This window comes from Balaenoptera ricei, chromosome 3 (genome assembly GCF_028023285.1).
Source record: "Balaenoptera ricei isolate mBalRic1 chromosome 3, mBalRic1.hap2, whole genome shotgun sequence".
In the NCBI taxonomy this organism is placed as follows: domain Eukaryota; kingdom Metazoa; phylum Chordata; class Mammalia; order Artiodactyla; family Balaenopteridae; genus Balaenoptera; species Balaenoptera ricei.
In genome coordinates this window covers 81,081,085-81,101,643 of record NC_082641.1, presented here as the reverse complement: position 1 = coordinate 81,101,643, position 20,559 = coordinate 81,081,085, and the positions used below count along the sequence as shown (strand labels likewise).

The window sequence follows — 20,559 nt, the reverse complement described above, 5'->3', positions numbered from 1 at the left end:
TATGCATGCTTATTACATGGAAATTGGCTCAAACTTTGAGTCATATCTAGCAACAGAACATTTAAGTGCCTGTGAATTCTGACTCAGTAATTCCAAGTATTAGAATTCATTAAAAAAAAAATAAAACAGTAATCAGAAAGATACAGTAATAGTTGTGTAAAAGAAGCAAACATCATTCGCTTCTGGAGAAACTCAGCAAATACTTATTGAGAGCCTACCACATTCTTGGTAATGCAATACTAAAGGTACTGCAATGAACAAGGTATGAAGTCTGGGAAATAATGACCAATATAAACTTTAAACAAATAATTATTAGTGCAATTGTTACTCTAAACAGGGAAGATTAATGTGCTGTGAAAGTATGTAAGAGATGTGAGCTATCTGGGAGATTACAAAAACCTCTGAGAAAATGCTGTTTAAAATGAAACATGATGATTGATGGCTAGCACTACCCTTGGACTCAGGCATGAAGGGTTCCTGTCTGGGCTTTGTTATTAGATGACTCTACATATATTCTATCAAGAACACATGGCCTCCTGTGTCACTCAACGAGTCTGGCACAGAGAAATCTGCAACCTTAAACATACACTTTCATGACCAACATCATTCAAGTCCCAGGGACATATTTACTGTTCTATGTCTTTGAAGCGAACAACATCTGCCTCCAAATGCTTTGAATGTTTGTGGATTACACCCTTGTCAATATCAGAAATGAGCACTTTCATAGTGTGAGGAGGAACTGATTGACAGAAGTGCCTGAATATGAGAAAAGACAAATTAAATTACTTAAAAATTCCCTTAGTTGAAATTCCCTATCAGGTTACTTGAATGCAATCAAATCACACATAACAAAGTAGCTTTAACTACTCTTGCCAAGCATCTGTTTTTATTCTTCTTTTGAGGTTCTAATTCATGGTCCTCGGGTACTCAGAAAAAAAGTACAGTATTTGAAAGATTTGCACTTGGCAACTAAGAAATATTTTGAAATAAAACCATTCATTAAAAAAGGCAAAAAACAAACCATTCATCTTACTCTTACATTTGTACACATGTAGTCCTGTATTTCATATGCATGAAACATAATACCAATGCATTATATTGACTAGATGCAAATGGAAAGCCAGAATTGTAAAATAGTTTTACTCTATTAAAAAATTTTAATAGGATTCTATTAAATGCTCAAAAATTAGATACAAAGTTATCCATATTTTTAAAATAACTTTATTTGTTCATATATTATTTTCATATGAATCAATTTGTATATGAATTAAATATTAAGATATTATTAATTCATATATTAATTTAAATTTTATCTTACCATTAAATTTTAGTAGATAGTTGAGAATATTTTATAAGAAAAATAATTTTTTCAAAACATGTAAAATAACTGTATTCATGGTTTAGATTTACATCTAAATGAAAATATATTTAAACTTATATACTTTAAATATAATTATTTTACTTTTTAATCTTTTTTAAAAGTGAGTAAGAGTACAGATCAAAGTAGAAATAAATAATAAGAAAGGGGAGCTCAGAGAAAAAGAAAATAGAAAGCTATAAAGAAAAAAGTTTTTTTAATTCCACAGAGAAAATCCACTTAAATTTTTAAATCTGTAAACAAGTGAGCAGTACTCTATCAAGCAAGACCTACACAAAATTAACAGAGAGAATATCATGATTCTGCAACTTGGAGATCATATGATATCCCTGCAACTTCATATTATATACTACATAAAGATCTAATTATCCACTTCAAAAAAAAAATAAAAAGCTTACACCCAAATAGCACACGTGTTTCCTAAAATTGATAAAAGAGGCTAATAGAAACCTAATCAAGAGTTTTCAACAAAAGTAATCACTGATATTAAATATTTTGTAATATACTTAAAGAGTTATCATTGTGTTCCAACATTTAGATGAGCATGTTTTATGAGACACCATCTGTATATTTCAAAAGAGAATGAAATTTTCTAGATTTAGAAGAAATGACTGTGAAATCTGATGGTAGAGTGACTGAATATGGAAATAAATTTTTAAAATAATGAAATGAAAACTAAGATGGTAACATCAAAATGAGATTACTAGTAGAAAAAAACAGAATGAGAGAAAAGAAAACATCCACAATGTTTAAGAAAACAAATTAATAAAAAAGTCATGCTGAATGACTAATATTTATTAGTAGAATTGTTGGAATATTAGGGGGGAAAACACAAAACTGAAAATTTTATCAGTTTTAGACATTTTATAAAAAGGAACATTTTGATTTAACTGAAAAACTAACAAGCAATTGATCTTTCAATTGTAGAACCTGATTGAAAATAATGAGGGCAAGCAGAGGAGATCAAGATGGTGGAATAGGAGGACATGGAACTCATCCCCACCCCTAACACATCAAAAATACATCTACATGTGGAACAATTCTCACTGAAAACTAAATAGAGACTAGCAGAAAGCCAAGGGGAGGATATGGCTGTAAGGGACAAAGGTGGCTAAGACCCAGGGCAGTATGTGAGCAGAGCAGGGACAGCCATTACATTTGCTTAAACAGGCAATGCAGCAAAAGCAGTCCAAGTCTCTGAATGCAGTCAGACCACTATGGCCTGTGACCCAAACCATGCTGAGCACCCACACCAGCCCCGCCTGCTCTGCAGTGCAGCTCCACACTAGGGTGAGGGCTGCAGCAGCTGAGGGGAGAGCTCAGCTCTGAGGAACAAAGGTGGCTTAGACCCAGAGCAGCATCTCAGCAGGGTGAGGGCAGCCATTGCTAGCACTTACACAGGCAGCACATTAGAAGTGGTCTGGGTCATTGACTGTGGCTGAAACTGCCACAGCCCACTGCCAGACCCATGCCTAGGATCCACAGTAGCCCCTCTTGCTCCAGTACTGCTCTCCTCAGAGGCAAGTGTGCTGGTGCTGGGAAAGGGGAGAGCACACACTTAAAGGGAAAAAAACAGTTGGACCCAACCCTCAGGGCTCCTGCTCCAGCAACTTGGGACCTGCCCCACCCCTGATAGGGCAGGGATGGCCACTGAATAGAGGAGAAGCCCTGGCTCACATCTAAGTCTGGTCTAAGACCCTCCATCTGCAGCCCCACCTCCTACCAAGGTGATAGCTACCAGCACCCTGGGGAAAGACTTGACTTGTGTTCACCTCAGATCCAGCTCTCCCACCAAAGGCACTGGGCACATGCAGTCTGTATACAGGGATGCTCCCACACAACACCACCTCTTCAAGACCAGAATAGGTAACTGTTTCACCTCATTTCATAGAGACAGTCAAGCAAAATAAGAAGACAGAGGAATTTGTTTCAATTGAAAGAGCAAGAGAAAACCTCTGAAAAAACAACTAATGAAACAGAAATAAATAATTTACTAGATAAAGAGTTCAAAGCATTCGTAGTAAGAATGTTACTGAATTGGGGAAAAGAATAAATGAATACACTGAGAATTTTAACAAGGAACTAGAAAATATGAAAAAGAACCAGTCAGAACTGAAGAATAAAGTAACTGAAATGAAAAATACACTAGAAGTAATTAACAGCAGACTAGGTGATACAGAATATGTACATGATCTGGAAGGTAGAGTAATGGAAATCACCCAATCAGAACAGCAAAAAGAAAAACATATTTAAAAAAATGAAAACAGTTTAAAGGGCCTCTGAGACCCAATATTTGCATGATAGGGGTCCCAGAAAGAGAAAATGGTCAAAAAATGTAACTGATAAAATAATGGCTGAAAAATTCCAAAACCTGAAGGAAGAAATAGATATCCAGGTACAGGAAGCACAGAGGGTCCCAAACAAGATGAATTCACACACACCCACACCAACACATATCATAATTGAAATGGCAAAAGTTAAAGGTAAAGAGAGAATTCTAAAGGCAGCAAGAGAAAAATGAAGAGTCCTGTACAAGGGAATCCCTGTAAGGCTATCAGCTGATTTCTCTGAAGAAACTTTGCAGGCCAGAAGGAAATGTCATGATATATTCAAAGTGCTGATAGGGAAAACCCTGCAACCTAAGACACTCTACACAGCAAGATTACCATTTAGAATTGAAGGAGAGTGAAAGAACTTTTCAGACAAGCAAAAATGAAAAGAGTTCATCAAAACTAAACCTACACTAAAATAAATGTTAGACGCTCTTCTCTAAGTGGAAAAGAAAACGCTGTAACAAGAAGTAAGTATCTATAGGAAAGGAAAAATTCTACTGGTAAAGGCAAATGTATAGTAGAGGCTGAGGATCAACTACTTAAATAAGTTAATACAAAGATTAAAGGATAAAATAAATTTTAAATCAACTATAACTACAATAATCAGTAGAGGGATAACCATGAAGGTATAAAATATGACATCAAAAACGCAAAATGTAGGGGAGGGGACTAAATAAGTTAGCTATTTTAGAATGTGTTTGAACTTAAATGACCACCTGTTTAAAAAAAAGTATATATCATTATAGGTCAACATATATGAATCCCATGGTAACCACACATCAAAAACTGACAATAGATACACAAAAACTAGAGAGAAAGGAACACAAACATACCACTAGAGAAAATCAGCAAACCACAGGGAAGAAACTAAAAGGAGAAGAAAAGAACAGAGAATAACTACAAAAACAACCAGAAAATAAGTAACAAAATGGTAATAAGTACATATCTATCAATAATGACTTTAAATGTCAATGGACTAAATGCTCCAATCAAAAGACATAGGGTGGCTGATTGGATAAGAAAACAAGACCTATCTACATGCTGCTTACAAGAGGCTCACTTCAGAATGAAAGACACACAGACTGAAAGTGAGGGGCTGGAAAAAGATATTCCATGCAAATGGAAACAACAAGAAAGCAGAGGTAGTGATACTCATATCAGACAGAATAGACTTTAAAAAAAAAGTCTATAACAAAAAAGAATGGCATTATATAATGATAAAGGATCAATATAAAAAGAGGATATAAACCTCATTAACATATATACACATAATATAGGTGCAACTAAATATATAAAACAAATATTAACAGACATAAATGGAGAAATTGACAATAATGCAACAATAGTATGGGACTTTAACACCCCACTTACTTCAATGGACTAATCATCCAGAAAGAAAGTCTATAAGTAAACTGTGGTTTTAAATGACACATTAGACCAGTTGTGCTTAGTAGATATCTACAGGACATTACATTCAGAAACACCAGAATAAACATTCTTTTCAAGTGCACATGGAACATTCTCCAGGGTAGATCATACGCCAGGCTCAACAGATTTAAGTAGACAGAAGTTATATCAAGCATTTTTTCTGACCACAACAGTATGAAACTAGAAATCAATTACAGGAAGAAAAATGGGAAAACCAAAACACATGGAGACTAAACAGCATACTGCTAAAAAAATTAATGGGTCAATGAAGAAATAAAAAAGAAACTCAGAAAATACTTCAAGACAAATGAAAATGAAAACTCAACCTTCCAAAATCTATGGGATGCAGCAAAAGCAGTTCTAAGAAGAAAGGTTACAGTAATACAGGCCTACCTTAAGAAACAAGAAAAATCTCAAACAATCTAAATTAACATCTAAGGAATTAGAGAATGAATAACAAAGCCAAAAGTCAGCAGAAGGAAGGAAATAATAAAGATCAGAGAGGAAATAAATGAAATATAGCCCCCAAAACAACAGAAAAGATCAATTAAACCGAGAGTTGTTTTTTAAAAGATAAAGAAAATCAAACCTTTATCCAGCCTCATCATGAAAAAAAGAGAGAACCCATATAAAAAAAAGTAAGAAATGAAAGAGGAGAAATAACAACTGATATCACAGAGATACAAAAAATCATAAGAGAATACTGCAAACAGTTATATTCTAGGACAACCTAGAAGAAATGGACAAATTTCTAGAAACATATAACCTGCCAAGACTGAAAGAGACAATCTGAACTACCAATGACTAGTAGTGAAATTGACTGTGTAATAGAAAAGAACTCGCAGCAAATAAAAGCCCAGGACTGAACAGTTCCCCAGGGAATTCTACCAAACATACAAAGAAGAGCTAATACCTAAGGACATAACACTCCCAAATTCATTCTACAAGGCCACATTTACCCTGATACCAAAATCAGGCAAAGACACTACAAAAAAAAAAAAAAAGAAAGAAAGAAAGAAATTTACAGGCCAATTATCACTGATGAACATAGATGCAAAAATCCTCAACAAAATATTAGCAAATTGAACTCAACCATATATAAAAAGGATCATACTACATAATCAAGTGGGATTTATTCCAGGGAAATAAGAATGGTTCAACATTCACAAATCAATCAATGAGATGCACCAAATTAACAAAAGGAAGGATAAAAATCACATGATCATCTCAATAGGCACAGAAAAAAGCATCTCATAAAATTCAACATCCATTCATGATAAAAATTCTCATCAAAATTGGTATAGAGGGAACACACCTTAACGTAATAAAGACCGTTTATGACAAACCCACAGCTAACATCATACTTAATGGTGAAAAGCTGAAAGCCTTTTCTCTAAAATCAGGAACACAACAAGGATGCCCAATCTCACCACTTCTGTTTAACACAGTATGGAAGTCCTAGCCTCAGCAATCAGAGAAGAAAAATAAATAAAAGGAATCCAAATTGGAAAGGAAGATGTAAAATTGTCACTGTTTGCAGATAACATGGTACTATACATAGAAAATCCTAAAGATGTTACCAAAAAAGTACTAGAGCTCATCAATGAAATCCGTAAAGTTGCAGGATACAAAATTAATATACAGAAATCAGTTGCTTTTCTATACACTAAAAATAAGCTATCAGAAAGAAAGAAAACAATTCCATTTAAAAGCGCATCAAAAAGAAAAAGTACCTATGATTAAATTAACCAAGGTGAAAGACCTATACTCTGAAAACTGTAAAACATTCATGAAGGAAATTGATGGTGATTCAAAGCAATGGGAAGATAGCCCATGCTCATGGTTGGAAGAATTAATATTATTAAAATGTCCATACTATCCAAAGCAATCTATAGATTTAATGCAATCCCTACCAAAATACCCATGACATTTATCACAGAGCTAGAACAAATTACCCTAAAGTGTACTGGAAACATAGCCATTATTTTGTAACAACTTTAAACAGAGTATAATCTATAAAATTACTGAATCACTATGTTGTATACCTGAAACTAATATAATATTGTAAATCAATTATACCTCAATAAAAATTACTTTAACTAAAATAAAGATGGCAAGCTTGTAACACTGCCTATACTGATGGTGAAGAAAATGTGGATGAACCAGAATTTTAGCTGAAAAATCCATAAGAATTATTTTGCCAGAAATAGTATATGTTATTGGGAGAAATGGTCTCAAGTGCACCAAGACTGATGACATTATTTGAAACAATCAGATATTATATATGACATTTTCTCGATCTGTCCAATATATCATAATTAGATGAAGACCATATTAACTATTTGACCCAACAACTTCTGTCAAACACGTGATAAGAATATAATGCGCTGTTAAAGCAATCAGATCTCATTCAACCAAGTTACAACATACCAGAAGAATTAAGGGAAACAATCAAATATCCTCAGATGAAGAGTCAAGTGTGGTCTAGCAAAATAGAAATTAATTTTGAATTTGAGTACATCTATAGCTATTTGATAAGAAATTTTGTCTGCTATTAATGCTTACAAATCTTTACAAAACTAAACAAATTTTAAAGTATTAATTTTTAAAGGGTTAAAATATTTTATATTTTTTCTATTAAAAGAAATTTCTTGTGAAACTTGCAAAAAAAGTGGCTGTCCAACGAAATACAACACAGAAATAGAAACGTTTCCCTGAAGGAAAAGACTCAGATACAAATATTGTGAACTACTTAATACACAGCCTATTTTCTAGTCACTATAGACAAAGATATAGCCTTGATTAAATAGAGATGAACAAATTAGAAAAACACTACTATTTTTTAAAGTTGCTGTTGTTTATAAACATTCTACATTAAAATATTTGACAATGGAAACCCTGTGTAGATCCACATATTGCTATAAGAGATTATGGGTACTGTGACTATAAATAATAATGATTTATATGATGTTAAGATAAGTTGAACTACTTTCTAATTCTGATAATTTGTCATATGCAAACCTTTTATGATATTTGAACATAATGTATAAAATATTTTTTTCCAATCTAGATATTGCTTTAAGAAATTTTCTACTACTTTGGCAAAATAACTATATTCAAATTTAAATTCATAAGATTCAAAAGGGTTTGCTCAGTATGGAATACAAATTATGTGAAAAATATTCATTACAACAACATAAGCAGTGAATTTGTTGAAATGAAGAAAATAAATTTTCTAAATCAGTAATTTGTAAATATGTTTTATCCAAATATCTTCAGTATGTCCAAACATGCCAGACAAGGACAATATTAATTATATTGAGTCACCTTTGATCCTGATATTTTGCCATGATTCAATAGTAGAAAAATCATGCTTTGAAAAAGGTTTTGTTTATGATGGTATATTTGTGTGGGTAAGTAAAAAGAACATGTTTTATAGGCCATCTGTTAGCTTGATTTATACCTTTTAAATATTTAGACATATTATATGTGGCCTCCAATAGCACCAATGCTCCTGATTGCACATATGTTAGTTATTGGACAGGAGTTCAATCAGTAAAAGCTAACTCAGTAAAGAGAGGGCGGTACAAGGAGGAGGGGAAGTATTTAAGAAATTTAAAACAGCATGTATAATGGCCTAGATTTAAAAAAAACATTTTTTCATTAAAGAAACTAAAAGCATTTCAGTATACTAGAACATTGGATGTGTGACAAAATGCAGGAGTGAATATAACAGTGGATGAATAGTTAAATATTTTATGTTATAACCACAAAATAAAATGCTATATAGTCACTAGAAATCAAATCTTGAAGCCTATGAAATTTATAGGCAAATGTTTACAATATAAGCTTAAGTACATAATAAGATATAAGCAAAATTTACATTATGATCTGGATCATCTCTGTTTTTGCATTCTCTCTCATTCTGATGACTCTCTCAGGTCTCTGTCTGTCTCTCTTTTGTGCATTCTATGGATTTATTTATACACATAAAAAGCCTAAGTAAATAATCTAAAATACAGTTGATTTTTTAAATAGTTCCTTTATTCTAAGAGGCTTAAAATACCAATTCCTCCCACACATCTCAGCCAAAATGAGTTATATAAAGCATCTTATTAACTGGAGTCTTATTTTGTATCAGTGAAAGATAATCTGTTACATATTTTTATATCTCCCACAGTGCCTAGCCTATTATTTTGATATAATCATTCCTCAAAAAAATGTTATTTTAAACATGAATTCAATACTTATTCACCGTTAAGAACTGAACTTCCCAATATTAGAGTGAAATTAAAACAACAGGCATAGCAAATAAGCTAATGACGAAAAAAGACAAATGGACTGCCTTGAAAACTGCAGTTACTTTGGCTGTGAAAATGAAAAACTACACTGTGAAAGGAACTGCAGGTTAATTGAAAATTTTTGTTCAGCTCTTACGTGTGAATGTTGGAAGAACACCACTAGTATTTGGAGAATTAGAGTAGATAGGAGGAAAGGGGGCGGCGGTATGGACCTATTTAATATACATGCCTAATGACTTGCCATTCTCCCCACCTGTGCCACTCCTTCCCAGATGATGATACAGGTAGAGAGCAAAATTAAATCTGGGAATCACGCCCAGAGCCAATGCAGACTGTTGTGTTCCCTGCTTAAAGAATGTTAACAGGAAATTGGGTCGATAGCATTCCATAAGTAGACATAAGGGGCTCTTTGAATGAACGTGTGGAGAGTTACGTAGTTCAGGCACCCTTTGTTTTCTACCGTCTCTTTTTGTATTGCCCTCTTCAGTATTTCAATAAGGAAAGCATAGACTTTTTCCAAAATTGGAAGTCTGTAGTGATTGGAGATGGCACTTAGATGGCTGGACAGTGGTACTACAGAAAAATGTTAAAAGCTGCTGTTTCAATTATCAATTGCTGTAAAACTAACTGCCTCAGAATTTACTGGATTAAAATAACCCCCGTTTCTTTGCCCAAATTCTATGCGTTGGCCATTTGCACAGGCTCATCTGGAAGACCTCATCTCAGTTCCGTGTGCTAAGAAATAGGCTCTACTCACGCACTCAGAGTCAACTGGCAGGTTGGTTCAGGGCCGGCAAGCCCCACATGGCTTCCCTTATTTATGAACTCAGCTAGGACTCCTGGCCAGGGTGCTTCCGCTCTCTTCCATATAACTTTTCCAGCAAAATACAATAGACTTCTTGACTTGGTGGCTGAGTTTCAAGAGAGCAAGCCCCAGTGTGCAAGTACTTACCAGGCCTCTGGTTGAATCATGTTTTCCATGTACATTTGGCCAAAGCAGGCAGCAAAAGTAAGCCCAGAGTCAATGTGTAAAGAGATTACATCAGGGTATGGGTACCATTACCGCAAAAGCAGAAGGCTCTGTAGAGGGGCTTTTAGCAGTGCGGTCAAATAGCCTCAAAGAAACATGATACAACTTTTGGAACCAGATAAAGGCTACAGTTGCAGAACATTGTGAATGTACTACATGCCAGTAATTACACACTTTAAGATGGTTAATTTTATGTTATGTGAATTTTACCTCAATAAAAGGGGTGGCGGAAAGGGACCCTAAGAGGTTTCTTCAATTAAGAGAACACATACCATACATAGTATATATAAATACGAGGAACTTTTCTCATTCTTTATCAATAAATTATATAAATATTCATCTAAATATTAAAATTAACTTCTCACAGACTTCAAAGAAACTTTTTTTCAGTGAAAATCCCATAATGGTTTAAGGGAAAAAGAAAAAATTACATATTGTATGGGCCTCTTTTATACCCTTTCCTTACAGATTTTTTTAAACTTTCCTCTTTCATTTATTGTTTAGCTGAAAACTAAATTCCTCAGAAGAAATAAAATTTGACACTTACATTTACAGGATAAGAAGAAACAAAATTCTCACTTACTTTACTTCAAATAAATATTCCTACTTTACTTTTTTTTCTGGGAATAATTTCTCTAACTTTCTCTCAAAGATGAGTTCTAGGTTGTTAATGAAATTTTTTATCAATCTGATTCTCATATAACTGTAGGTAGCCTGCCTTTTTTTTGTTGATATTGTTCTTTTATTGGAAGAATTTGAATTTTGCTTTTGCACCTTGGAGTTCAACTTAGCGGTTGCCAGGGTTTAGGGAATGGTCATGGGGTGGGGATGGTGAATGGAACTATAAAGTGTTAACAGAAGGGAGCTCCTTCTGTTAATGGCATAAGTCTGTATCTTGACTGCAAGGATGGTTACACAAATCTACATATGCAATAAAATGACATAGAAAAATAATACATGGGTAATAGATAGCTAGTGGGAAGCAGTAGCATAGCACAGGGAGATCAGCTAGGTGCTTTGTGACCAGCTAGAAGGGTGGGATAGGGAGGGTGGGAGGGAGACGAAACGGGGAGGAGATATGGGGATATATATATATATGTATAACTGATTCACTTTGTTATAAAGCAGAAACTAACACACCATTGTAAAGCAATTGTACTCCAATAAAATGTTAAAAAAAGAAAAAAACTTACATGGTAAATAAAAAAAAAAGAAAAATAATACATGGGTAAAATGACATTGTACCAATGTCAGTTTCCTTGTTTTGATATTATACTATAGTTATGCGTGTCCATTGGTGGAAAATGAGTGATTGGTACACAGGATCTATACTAACTTTGCAACTTTCTATGAATCCATAAGTATTTCAAAAAAATGTTTAATGCCAAAGTATAACTGTATTTTGTATGTGTATGTGTGTGTGTGTATCATTCCTGCTCAGCAATTTGGGAAATTTTAGGGAAAACTTAGGGAAATTTTAATCTAATTTTTGTTGCATATTTTCTCATTTCTTGTTTGCCTCTCTTCCTGGATTTCCCAAAAGAAGGATAGCTTTGGAGATATATTTTAATCTTTCACTGTGGCTCCCACTTCGGTGTTCTGCTGTGACACCTGAAGTACCTTCTGTTCTAGGATTTTATTAGGACTCACACATCTCAGCCAGATATCTCTTACCTCTGCTCCCTTTTGTCCGCCTAATTCCCTGGGGCCAGGAGAAGCAGATTTTTTTTTTCCTACTTCTTCTTTAACAGTGATTTCATCTATATTGTATTTTTCCTTTCTCAGCTCATTTCACATGGCAAAGCCTATGGCAGCAGAGAAACTGGCTTCCTAATAAAGACATTTTAAAAGTTTGACCTATTACATCCCTTTCGTTTTTCAAAATAGTTCAATTATACAATTCCCTTCACAATATTCCCTGAAAACTATAAAACTTCTTGGTACTCCTTGTTCTCCTTAGAGAAGGAGATGTCATAAATGGCACCCAAATACTCTTTTCCTTCCTGAGAGCCTCTGTCTTTGGTTCAACCACAGTCCCACATCTGGCACTAACTCATGATACTGCTCTGACTTTGTGTGTTTGCATGTGCAAAAGACATTTAACATGACTTTTGAGCCAGAAATTGATTTCGCAACCTGTGTTCCCCTCTTAATGTTCTGCTAGCTGCAGCATCTTCATTTCTCTGTCGGGACAACATGCACAGGCAGAAAGTAGCTTGGACACAGGATCTAAAAGAAATGTGTTTCCAATAGTTAAAAATACTGTAGCCCCACTTCAGAGACGTACAAATAAAGTGGTAGTTGACTCCAACACAATCCCCAGGAGAAGTCTCACCAAACTGCAAAGGGATATGATCTAAAAGGACTCTGAAAGACCAAAAGGAGGTATTGAATTAACTTGGGAGGAAGGGGGACTGTCCTGAACTCATGTCTTGGTTATCTCTGTATTCCTCATAACACCTCACAGAGCTCCTCTTGTACTGCAGCAACAGTAAGTATTTCTTGAACTGAACTTAACGGAACTGATATGTCATGCTCAGTTTCGTACTGAATAGGTAGAAATTAAAATCATTCACATTTCCCTTGGTGACATAAAAGCATCTGCCTCTGCAAAAAAAACCTCATGAAATTTCAGGCAGAATGTGAAGTGTTTTGGAAAGCTGGGCTTATTTTTATTTCTACTAAAAATGAATGCACTTAAATCTAAAAGGCCTAAGTGGCTGCCACTATGGTTTCTACACCCCATTTCATAAACATTTGCATGAACTATTGCTTTTGTTTGCTTTCTGCTGAAGGGTGTCTGTTATTTCTCTGATTGGAAAAAGAGAAGAGAAGACATTGTTGCATGTACAGTTCAAAACAGCCTTCTTCCCTGACTGATTCTGTAGTCAAAACAAGCATATCACTGCAGGTGGTTGTGAATCTGAAACTCAGCTTAAGGGAGAGAAATCAATGATTCACTTTAAGGAAAAATAACTAGCTTTAGGCAAAAATGTAACATTCAGGACAATAAATGACAGCAGTATATATCATGTTCTGAAATTGTTTCAGTGACTCAACAAAGAGCTGAGAAATTCAACACTGTTTCAGTCTTGCCTTTTTTTTTTTTTTTTTAAGAGTTATGGACACATTTATAAAGTCATCTACCCTTTCATCTAAGCTTCCTTTGTCTGATGCAGTGTTGTAAACTTAGCAGAAAAGTGAAATACCCTTAGAAAAGCAATTTATTCAAAATTCTGCCATACTTGTCAGAACAGACTGCCTATATGGGAACCCAACAGGCAGGATTTAAATATATCAGTTACGCACCACAGAGATAGACTGAGCTGATTAGAGAGATCCTAAAATGGTCTTTGGAATAATTTAATTCACATATTCAGGTACAATTTTGAAATACATGAAGTCAGTAGAACCACGTGTTTACTTTGGCGTAGACTGCAATCATGTCTGGCAATAAATGCAGAAGCACACACTGGTTTTCACAGTGTGAAGAATATATTACAAATGGTATGAATTAGGTGTAAGAGAAGACAATATAGATTTGTCTCTTCATTTGGACTATCTTGAGTATGACAGTGCTATAACTGGCAAAAATCCAAAATTAGGCAGAATTTCTTGATGAGGCTAAGGACAAAGGGGCACTCGTACATTGCTGGAGGGGATGCAAAATGATACAACCCTTATGGAAGGGAACTAGCCAATATCTAGCAAATCCATAAATGCTCTAACCTTCAGTATAGCAATCTCTCTCCTAGAAAACCACCCTAGGATACCATGGAAAAAATTAGAAAGATATACTCAAGTGTCTGTCAGACCATTATAGTTTACAATAACAAAACACTGGAAATAACCATTAATAGAACTTGAAAAAAGTATTTCATATCCATACAATAAAATATACAGTTCTGTAAAAGTAATAAATAATAACTAGTATGTATAGCTATGGAGTGATCCCCAGTATATGTTCCTAAGTGAAAAAGCAATGAGGGAAAGTATTCTGTCATTTATCTAAAACTAGTATTGTTATAACTCTGCTAGTACTATGTTTTTAAAATGAAAAACTAACTCATAAATATTTTAAAATCCATAAATTTAGAATAATTTTTTAAAAGAACCTCACTGATCACATATGGTAGCTATTATAAAATTAACTCAGTATTTTTAAAAACTGGATAAAGGAAAAATATTAAGCATTAACCTGGGTTTTGTATATGAACTGTACCTCAGAGTAACAAAATAGCTGGTAACGGAAATTTTCTCTTCATAAAGGTGTTGTAGCTAATAAGTAAAGACAGATGAGTAGAATTAGAATATTATGATTTTGCAACCCTTGATGATATAAAAATTTATATCTAGGAAAAGAGAAAAACCACACAATAGGTCCTTCTTCATATAAATATTCAATATAACCTATGAAGAAATCTTTAAAAATAAAGACCTCTACCTGATCAAGCCTCAAGCCTTCAACAACCACTTTATAGAACATATAGAGGCAGTATAACGTCTTAACACAAGAGGGATGCGATCAGACTGTGGAAAATTCTACCAAACAATCCTGTTATTTCAAGAACTAAATTGCAAAAATAAATAACATTTTTAAAAGGAGAAGGAAGAGAGCTTTAGGTTAAAATAGAAAAATTACATGAACCAATTTCAGTGCATTGGCCTTATTTCAATCATAATTCAAACAAAGTGAAAAAAATGAGGCAGCAGAATTAGAGCCCTGTATATTTACTAATATTAAGGAATTGTAGTTTTAAAATGTGATGGTAGTATTGTTGGTAATTTCATTAATAATTTTTGACTTTTAGATCTAAGTAATATGAGTATTTTCTTTGAAATAAAACGGGGTGAGAGACAGTGGGAAGGAGGGTAGATAAATAAGATTGGACAAGAGTTGATAATTGTTTAAAATGAGCGATGGGCACATCAGAGCTCATTATACTAGTATGTCTAGTTTTGTATGTGTTTGAAAATTTAGTAAGAGAAAAATTAATGTTGATATAAATGATTAACTCTGTGATCTGGACAAGTTAACAGTCCAGAACTTCCCTGAACAGCACCTGTAAGAGGAGGTATCTTTTTCACAGGGTGGTTATTTAGTAGGTAACCAGTTAATGCTGACTCTCTTTACATCTTAACAAGAGTCCACTAAACCTTTTGGCATCTGACATAAAATGATATACTTCTGCAGGTTAAGTAAAATGTCAACATTTCCTGTTATATTAATAGAAAAACAGAAGCCTAGAAACTTAAGCACATTTGTTGCGGTCACTTACGACAAGAGTCAACATTAAATCTCAAATCCAAGTATGATTTTATAATAAAAATTTTAAACATCATAGTTTACTTTAAAATTACCTAAACTTCAGTTTTGCTCTACTTCATGTAAAAACAAAACAAACAAATAAAGACAAGAAACAAGCACCACAGGTAGTAATAGATTTACTTGATTCATTTAAGCGATATTATTTTACAAAGTACATACTTGTACCTCTGAGATTTACCTGAGAGTTATTATACACATTAAAGCTGTATATGAGGCACAACATTTTTTAAGCTTTACTCCTATAGGAGAAAAGGTACTGAATGCATCTTTAAAAACAACATGCAAAGTTAGTTCACTATACCAACTCTGGAGAAGTATAACCCTGGTTCCTATTTAAAGTGGTTGGAACTGTCAGAAATAAACTTTTTTATGGGCACGGGGACAACAGCAAGGCAGGTTGTGGTTCACCTTGTGACATTTTCACAGTGGCTCATCATATTGCAGATGTAAAAGGTGCTTGGTCAGTTAATTCCATAAATTATTGGCAGAAACGCCAAAAAAATTATTCCTGTCCCTGCCTCAAATGACCTGACGCAGCATGATATTCTGTATTTTCCATCTATCGTTTTGATAGACAGTCACAAATTTTGTTTTAAATGAATATCTTTCTAATTTCCTGGAAGCCACACACACACCCTACTCCATCCTCCAAGAACAAAAAGAATCACCGTTCAAAGATTTTTTTTAAGATAATAGAAAATAATAATAGCCAAAAAAATGATGCTTATTCCATTTGTACTGCCGAAACTACTTGGGAAATGGGCCATGTAGCAGTAATGGCATTTTGGTTTGCTACTTGTAGGACAATCTGAATTTTTGAGAATTCTTTGTTTTTCCCTCTTTGCACTCTTCACATAGGTCTCTACCATAGAAAGCAGTTGCTTTAGGTTTCCTAGTTTAGGAGAGAAATGGGATAGGCTATTTTTAGGAAGATTTGGCAGCCTATGGGAAAAAACAAGAGTAAGAAGCAGATAGTAGATCTGAGCTGGGCAGGACAGGAGTCAAATTAAAAGTTGGAGTGTAACCAACTATACCCCAAATTTTCTGCTTCTCATTTCCAGACAAGTAAGAAGCAATACCTTGTTGAAGTCCATCTAAGGCTGGAGCAGTAAGCCAGTAACTAGACTGGGTGCAGAGGCATCTATGAGTGACATATCCAGTGACCTTTTTGCCTAAAACAGCTGGCAAAGAGCTGTTACAGTTGTGAAGTCAGGTCTATTATGGATTTTTTTCCAGTTTTCCTTATTCCCAGTCTCAAGTTGAAAATGTAGTTCTTACCATAAAGAATGGAAAGAAGGAAGAATGGCAAGGAAGGAGGGAAGGAAGGAGGGAAGGGAGGGAGGGAGGGAGGAAAAAAGGAAAAAACCTGTAGAGAAATGTGAATGAATATAGACACAGTCTTTATGGGAGAAATATGGAAACAAAGGCAGAAGAAAAATACATAATCCCAGATAGACCTATTAAACTTATAAACACTAGGCTTACTACGGTATTAGGAGACACTGTGTTATGTGTTTAATATACATTGTATTTTTAATCTTCCCAGTAAGTTGGTGGATTAAGTCCTAATTTTATTCCCATGTTTTTGGGAACATGCAACAAATTCACAGTGATTCCAGAATTTAAAACAAAGCTGTCTGCCTCCCAAGCTGACCACTAAATCACTCATTATGGAATTTACTAAAGGCAGTCATTAATTCATGATGTTTAAGATCTCTAATGATATGACAAAAGTTTCTGTAAAGCCAAGAGAGCTACTAAATTTAACATAGAAATAAAGAATCATCTATAAAATTACATATAAAACTGAGACATAAATTTGTTAAAATATTAATAGTTGTTGCTGTGGGTGGTGATTTGAAGGCTGCTTTTTTTTCTTCCATGTTTATATTTTCCATCATTTTAAAAAATGTTCTACAATGACAAACCTTACTTTTATAATTAGGGAAAAAATGTGCAGTAATTGGTCCAATGCCTCCAAATTATATTCACTCAGACCAATATTAATTGATGCAATGCTACTTCTCAAAAACAAATTTATTAAAGCTCACTACTTATTTTATCCAAAGTCTAGTCAATTTCTCTTACAAGGCTTTTGGTTTAAATATTATAAAAATTAATTCCCAAATCTATACTGTCCCTTCGTCTCCTCAAAGAATCTCTTATTCTCTTCTGGAAATTTCCTCTTCTTAAATTCAACATGTCTAAAATCTAAATTAACATCTTTTTAAAACCAATGTCATCATCTCTCTTGATTTCCCCTTTAAAACATTAAAAAGCATTTTCCTAATGCTTTAGGCAAAACCCTTGGGACAACTTTAAAGGAACAACTTTATTCCTTACACGCTATCAGTCTCTATCTAATCCTTATGGAGGCTTCCTTTGAAATATGTGCCACCTGTATCCCTGCCTTTTCATTCTAAATGGTGCCATTCTGTTTCAGGTCCTTGTCAAGTTGGCCTCAGGTATGCACTAGACACATTTCCTACACAGTTCTCAAAATTATGTGAAAGCACTGCCTTCACTATGTCATTCCTGTGCTTTCCAATGGTCAATACTCCCAAGTGCCTATCAACTCCTCACCCAGGGTTTAAGCCCCGCCTCCTGCCCCAACCTATTGTAATCAAGTTTTTGGTTTCAAATTCTACTACTTGTTTCCTTCATTCCAGCTGAACTCTGGTTTCCCATTCTCCATGCATTTTACACCTCTCTGGTCAGGTAAGTCCTATCTGTTCCTTACAGCCTAATTCACACTTCAGCTTCTCTAAGCTCTCACCAACATGAAACCTTCTTAGACACTATAGATAACAATGCTTCTTCCAAAGAAATCTAAGCAACTGAAGAGGGTATTGTTCACAGTATCAAGACACAGGAAGAGGATTTTGTTATTCCTTTTTAACATATGGAGAGGCTGAAACATACTAAATGATTTCAGCAAGCTACATAAAAGGCCAGGGTCTATATTGTAATAAAGAAATATATTGAAAAATATTAAACTGGTATGAGTGGCCTTTTTGTAACGGAGAAGTCAGACCCATCTTAGGAAATGTTTCATCAAGACATCTGTTTCAGATAAATATGTTCTTCTCAGCAAGGAAAGTGTTGAAATCCAAATGTTTCATCAAGGATTAATGAAAACAATGGGTATTATTTTAAGTTCCTTTCTCCACAGGTTTAGCTTAAAGACACCATGAAAGATGACAGATACTCTATTTCAGAAACATGTGTATCTCTAACACTTGCTCGTTTCAGTCACTGCTTTGATATACTCCTCAGCACAAAGAATACAACAGAGGTGTAATATATAGGGGAGAAATAATTCTTATGGTGGCTTTATGGAACACAGCTTGCATCAGAGGTAAAGATAGAAAACTAAGCCCAGTGGTCTCTAGCCTCTGCTTCTCTCCGTGGTCATGAACTTAAGTCAGAGTAGATGTATTTTTATTTTCACTCTTATTAATAAAATAACAAAGCTCAACTCTTATTTTATCTTTCATCTTCCATAGGAAAATGCTCACTCTTCTGTTTGTAGGCAAGTTATTTGTTATTCTTTGCCTCAGTGATTCCAGCAATGAATTTCAGTTTAAATAGTTGGGGCTGTTGGTTAGGGTTCTAGGACCCTTAAGTCATCAGATACATTTTAGAAAGTAGTGAATATTGAATTACTTTAGTAACTTTCATTTTCAAAATGTAATACCATGCCATATTTTCCTGCTTTTTGCCTAATACCTTCTTTTATTTTGTGGTTCTATTTTCTATTAGAAAAATGAAGGCAGACAGAGTTAGCATGAGTCAAGAATAAAGAATTATCAAATCTTACCATTAAAATTACATACTTATTATCTCAGCAAGATTCCACATTATTTCCGAGGAAATATTCAGTCCTCTTTATAACATAAAATATTTCAGACTATGAATTTCTAAAAAAGTTAAAGAGAAGTTATCTTCCTTTGCCCCAGCTATCAAACCAAATGTACATATTTCCCAATAAAGAAAGAATTTTTTTTAAAAAGGATATCAATAGTGAAATTATTATTAAAAAATATTGAAAAACAAAGTATTTAGGCACTACATAAAATCAGATATATATGTGATCACCTAATTTGAACACATTATTTTCTAATTTTTCAGCAACAATTTTAACCATAAATGAAATATAAAACATTCAAAGTGTGTTTTGATATCTCTAGTCTTCATAAAATCCCTCAATAAGTTTGTTCAATCTTACCTCATTTATTTAAAACAATTAAAATTATTTTGTTATTTAATTAAATAATTAACAATGGCCACATGTAATAAGTCTGATGAAATAGTATACAACTTATTTTAAGAACCTTTACTTTCCTGCCCACCATAAATGCACCTTCCAAGAAATTCTATTATCTTCAGGAGTAGAGCAAGGATCATTTGGTGGGCCTGAGGTCTCATTACCACAGTCAATTCTTGGGTTGCCCTAATCAGCAGAATGTTGGAAGCTCACAGTACAGATGAGGTAGCCACAGAGGACAGAAGCATCTGGGAGCCAGGAAGGATGCACTGATAGCAGACGTGCAGGGGGAAAGCTTTGGCAGAGACACAGGCATCCCCAGTGGCCTCACAAAGTGAGTACTTAGGTTTTAGACACACCTCCTATTTGAGGTTCTGATTATTTACCCTTGGGTCCTCTTCTTGTTTTCCTCATTTGGTTCATTTTCTGTCACTTTTCATGTTGGGATGCTTGGAAGTGTTTCTTGTGAAAGGTATTTGAAAAGTGTAAGAAT

The 20,559-nt window shown here is 34.2% G+C and overlaps 1 pseudogene; it reads right to left on the bottom strand.

The window, feature by feature from the left end:
* Positions 1 to 626: 626 nt before the first annotated feature.
* The window catches only part of LOC132363355 (large ribosomal subunit protein eL19-like), a 73,438-nt pseudogene continuing 53,505 nt past the window's right edge, over positions 627 to 20,559 (bottom strand).